Here is a 6,313-nt window from a genome sequence, read left to right on the forward strand (position 1 = left end):
ATACAGGATTCAAAGTATATCAAATGGATGTTAAATCTACATTCTTGAATGGAATTCTTGATGAAGAAGTCTACATTGAATAGATAGAAGGTTTTGTTGATCCTAACAAAAGGGATATGGGATGTAAATTACACAAAGCTCTATATGGTCTCAAACAAGCTCTTAGAGCCTGGTATGAAAGACTACATAACTACTTGATATAGATTATTTTTCAAAGAACAAATGATAATAGTAGTCTGTACATCAAGGAAGGACCAGACAAAAAAAATTTGTTGGCAGAGATATTTGTGGATGAAACTCTATTTATAGGAAATGATGACCTATGCAAAGCTTTTTTAGAACAAATGAACAAAGATTTTGAGATGTCCATGTTTGGTGAAATAAAATTCTTTGTTGGATTACAGATATAAAAAAAAAAAATGGTTTCTATATCACCCATTTCAAGTATGTAAAAGAGATACTTGAGAAGTTTGGTATGGGAGATTCTAAACTAGTTGGTACCCTACTAGACTCAAGCTTACCAAAGATGATTACTCTAAAGAAGTAGATCAGACCTTATATAGATCAACGATTGAAAAATTATAGTATGTAGTTCACATAAAGCTGGATATTGCTTTAGCAGTTAGGATAGTGGCAAGATTCTTAGCTAAACCTAGAGAAAATCATATGATGACAATCAAAAGAATCTTGAGATATTTGAAAGTTATTGAGGACTATGGCTTATGGTACAAACTTGGAGGAAACCTAGACCTATAGGTATTCACTAATGTTGATTGGGTAGAAAATCTTGATGCCAGAAAAAGCACAAGTGGTGGAGCTTTCTTTCTTGGTAAACGTTTGGTATCTTGGACAAGCAAGAAGCAAAACTACACATCCCAATCTACAACAAAGTAGAGTATGTAGTAGCAACAGTGAATTGTTCTAACATTATTTGGTTCAAAAAATTACTGGAAGGAATGAAGGTTGAGATCAAAGAGATAGTAGTCATGTTGTGATAACACCAGTGTAATTAACATATCAAAGAATCTAGTAATGCATTCTAAAACAAAGCACATTGTTGTAAAATATCACTTTGTCAGACAACTAGTGTAGGACTAAGAAATCAGATGGGAATATGTCCATACAAAACAAAAATTCAAACATATTCACCAAGCCATTACCTAAGGATGCATTCTTGTATCTAAGAGGTAAGCTAGGGGTCATTCCCCTATTTGAACCTCAATAAATGAAGTTTAGTGATGCATCAACAAGAACCTAGTTAAAGATCAATTAGTTGATGTAGCATAATTAAGAAAATATTGTATATGAATCAGTACTCAAGGTACATTGATATAAATTTGACATGTGTTGTCTGTCATGCCCAAAATTTATGAGATAAAACAATAATTTTTTTAATTTTCTTTTGCAATTTAAAAAAATAAATTATTAATTAAGTTAAACCAATAATTATATATATTTATACTCCAAATAAATTTAACCCCATATATAAATCAATTCTCTTTATCCCCCCACTAATCCATTAGTACACGATTAAATAAATATAGTTCAATAACCTGATGTAAATTTCAACAATAAAAAATGTGAACTAATTATAAATTTTTTGTTGAGTTTTCCACTCATCAAACTCATTTTGTGTCTTATTTGAAAGTCATATTGATATTTTAGATAAGGTGATCATAGAGTTTTCCATAGAGAATTACACTACTAGCGTCAACTATGACCAGATACTCTCTTTTGGGAATTCAAGGTTCATACCTTCTTATAAGAGGATAAAACATTATCTCTTTTGGGAATTCAGGATTCATACCTTCTAATAAGAGGATAAAACAATATCTCTTCATTGATTCCTAATTATTACTCAATTAATCATATAATCGAATGTTGGTTTGATGTAAAATAATTAATCTAATCCTACTCACTTAATAATTGGATTATATATATGTCTTAGTAATTTCAAAATTACTTAAAGCATTTGCCAATAGATTCTCCCTTTACTAGTTCTTTTTGTCAATTTACCAATCTCCCAAGTGAATCCTTTCATTTTTTTGGGTTGATTCAACAATACATTCAACTAGGTAGCAAGGTACTTATTAGAATCATCATTGAATAATCTAAGCCTTACATTAATATTATATTTAACCCATAATTGAGTACTAAATCAATGTGTTTTCTAATTGTATATGTGAAATTATGGCCCCCTAAACATATTCACATTTACCTCTCATGATATACATCATTATGTTTATACATAGCAATAGCAAGCTCCTTACATACATAGAAATACGAGAAGTTTAAGTAGGTTCTCTATATAGACTTTATATCTATGTCATGATCTTCTTTATTCTCCCTATCTCTACTTCTAGGACTATTGATATTATCTACCTTTCAATTGCTCTCGTTCTTCGATCTATTGCTAACACGTATACTTACCAATTCATTACTAACTAAATCCTAACATCCTATGATGATTTTTATCACTGAATATACATTGCTTAAATCATTAAATGTCTATCAGTCAACTTTATCCAATTAATTACTAACCACATCCATATTCCTTTACTAACTCACAAGTGTTAATCCCTAATTTAGTCAATTTACATAAGGAAGGAGGAGAGATCCATCATTGATGTGCGCTGGATTCTGAAATGTTTTGGTTATTATCCATTATATAATACACAAATCTTGCTTCAGTTCAAAGCTTGAAATTAATGGGTTACCAGGAAGTTACTCACTTAAATGATAAATATATATTCAAGTGGGCTTTACTTATCTGCCTATATATATCAAGATAGTATAAATTTCTTGCAAAAATAGAAGCCATCACTTTTTTAGGATTTCTTTTAAACATCCTATTTCAAATTTATTTGTTTTTTAATTGAATTTTATTATTATTTTTATTTACAACCCTCCTCCATTATATGCAATAGATAAGATGATTCTAATTGGTTGTTTTCACTTGTCTTAAGATTGATTACAATTGTGTTATTCCTAAAAAATCAACATTTGATCGTATAGGTATAATTGTTCCCTTGATGATCTTTAATTATTATAATTATCACTTTATTGAAATTTATATCTTTTATTTATTTATTTATTATTATTTTATTAAATTTATGAATTTACCTATAAACAATGATATATATAAAAATAAATTTAACTTATGTCCTTAAATCTAAGCTAACCCATCATACTATGAGAAATTTAAGTTCTAACATCTTTACTAATAATAAGCATCCTTTAATACTAATATTCTAAATTATATTATAATTTACCCTTAACCCACTTGCTATCCACTCTAGCCTAAGATTCACACAATGGTCTAATCCAACCATTAATACTTAGGATACAATTTTACCCTCCTTAACTAAGATTTCAACAAATTTATCTTACTGATATTCTACCTCACCTATTAACCACTAAGAAATGCCATCATGGCTTAAGGACCTAAGGTGGGTACCCATCATCCCATTCTCCAAGTCATGATGGTGATGTGAGGGAAAGGGGATGCATTTACTAGTTGTTTCCAAACCAAAATTAAAAAAATAAATAGATCTTATCATTTCCCAAGAGATGGCATCTAAGGGGATAGTGGGGCCATGTTCTTGGCAAATGTGTTTGACTTCCTTAGCTTCAAGGATAATAGGCACCAAACTTAGCCTTTTCAAGGTGGTGGGGACTGATAGGGTGGGACCAATATTTGCATTATGGTGTTTATGTTTTTGCTACCAAGTTCTAATATACATTGCCAGCCATGGACACATCACCTATACATCTTGTTTTGGGTGCCAAGTAGTCTTAACTTCCTATCTTAATGTTCCCCTATTACATTGGCACCAAGAGAGTGTTTGGAATAATAAAGATTGCCTAGGGATTAGTCCCTGACATGGGGTAGTAACATGTTACTTTCAAACAGAAGCATGATTTCCCTCATTTTTTTAAAAAAAATTATTAGCCTTCCCTTTGCTCAGCATCCAAGACTCTAGGAAAATGCCTTTGTGTTGGCCCAAGGTGAGGCACTTGGGATTTGGGGTTGTCTTTTATGTCATTGATGTTTGTGTGTGTGTGTGTGTGTGTGTGTGTGTGTGTGTGTGTGTGTGTGTGTATTTGGTATTTTATATTTGTTTGAGATTTCTCTTTCATTGTCCACTTCTTTGTTTATAGCCTCTAATTATTATGTGTATTTTCTTTTGTCACATTTTCTTTAAAAAAAATGACACAAGGGTCATGGGTATAATGGGAAGCTCTCTTAAATGATTAAGAGCTAGCTAGTGTGGGGATTTCCCCTAATTCAAGTTATTCTCTTATTATTGATTTGTGCATATGATCCTAGGAATATTCTTTTCATTATAATATTGCTTTGTATTTTTGGGAAGGAATTTCTTTCCTTTCCATACATTTTCCAGAGAACTAAAGTGCATCTACAGCCAACCTTTCTTATAGAATTTTAAGCTAAGTCCAATAAGGAGGTATTTCCTTCTATGTCATCAAGGTGATGAATCAATGAGTATTCTATTATCTATGTAGGCTAGGGATTCATTGTTTTAGATTACTTAAATGCACCCAAATGTTTATATTCCATTACTAACCTTCCAAAGGATAAATGCATTCTCAAGAGAGGTTAACTTTCTATTAAGCAAGATATATCTCCATCTAAGCATATATATGAACTATTCATAAATTTATACTTCTATTGCATCACAATTCATAATAGAGAACCATAAAATTAAATCACCCTAGCTTACAATGATCCTTCTCATTTATACCCCTTTTCATTAAGATCCCACAAGATTTAGTTGTGATTCAAATAAATGAAAATAGGATGAAATAGGAGGTAGAATGCATGGCTCAAACTTGTACATGAAATGATTATTTCCTCCCTAACTATGATTGTATTACAATATTTCTCTTGCAAGCCAAACTACATATACTTCTTTCAACCTTTCTTACACAAATTCAACCATATACATTAAAAGACAATTAACTTCTTACATGAGCAACCATAAATTGAATGCATATTAAAAAATAATATTCAAAATATAATTATAACTATTTCTAAACATGAAACTCTCTCATATATGACTGAGAAGATAAACAACTCTTTCTATTCCAATTGAAAACTATGCACATATAGATAGAGTCTTACAATACAATGCAATTAATTATGAGAACCTCCAAATTATTTTCTTTTCTTCTCAAACATCTATGAATATGATACCATCTTCTCCTACAATTCCATTCATGCACATCACAATCATACTTAGCTTACACATTCACCTTAATCAAAGGGTTGGGAATTCCTCTCATACTACATGAAACCCACAATGGATATTTTTCCTTCGTAACTTGTTACAAACTAACATGAAGGAAGGATTGAACCATACATATTGGAATATCTTACATTACAACAATGCATGATGACAAGTTTTAACTTTAAGAAACATTTCAAGATGATCCTTCCAAGCTTTTCTACTGCCCTTTTGAACACCAAGCTTGCATTTACATCACAACAAAACAACAAGGACCATGGGTTCTTTCCACCCAACCGTAGGCCTCAAAAAGACCACCCCCATGCTAAGGGAACAAGGCTCAAACTAGAATGCACATACAATCTTTCAATGCATAAACATTACATCTCAAACATGAACAATTCCCTCCCAAGGCTATTTCACAATGGTTTCATAGATGAAACCATAAACATAGGGTGAAGGTGTGTTCTAAAATGGAGACTTGCCATACCAAACCATATCTGCAATAAACAATTTTTATGCCCTCTCGGGGCTATCATAAATCAGAAAATTTCATGCCCTCTCGAGGCTATCATAAATCAAAAATTTAATGCCCTCTCAATGCCTCCACAATTCATCCTCCAAACCCACTACCATCAGCTGAAGCTTCCTTGAAACCCATTCTCCACAAACTTGCTCTCTACACCACATTTTCCTTATCACCCCTAGCAAGATATGAATGGCTATGGCATACAATGGAGCCCATACTCCAAGGTTCTCAATACATTTTTCGAACCCAACTTAAGCCCTTCACCCTAGACTTCTCTTCCCTTCCCAAAGGGTGAGTGAAGTCCCACACCCATAACAACACTCATGCATAAACATGGAAGATAACAAAAAAACAACAAAACAAGGGAAATCCAAACTTTGTGCTCAACACCACACAACACAACTAGTTACAAGATGGTAACATACATTACCTTCACAATGCCATAGCATGATATCAACATCCATAATGCAATAATAATACAACACTTTCACACAATACCAAGGTTCATATCACAAGATTTATAAAGCAATGTAATGAA

Source organism: Cupressus sempervirens, chromosome 5, assembly GCF_028749045.1.
Source record: "Cupressus sempervirens isolate cs-2001-9-10 chromosome 5, ASM2874904v1, whole genome shotgun sequence".
NCBI lineage: Eukaryota > Viridiplantae > Streptophyta > Pinopsida > Cupressales > Cupressaceae > Cupressus > Cupressus sempervirens.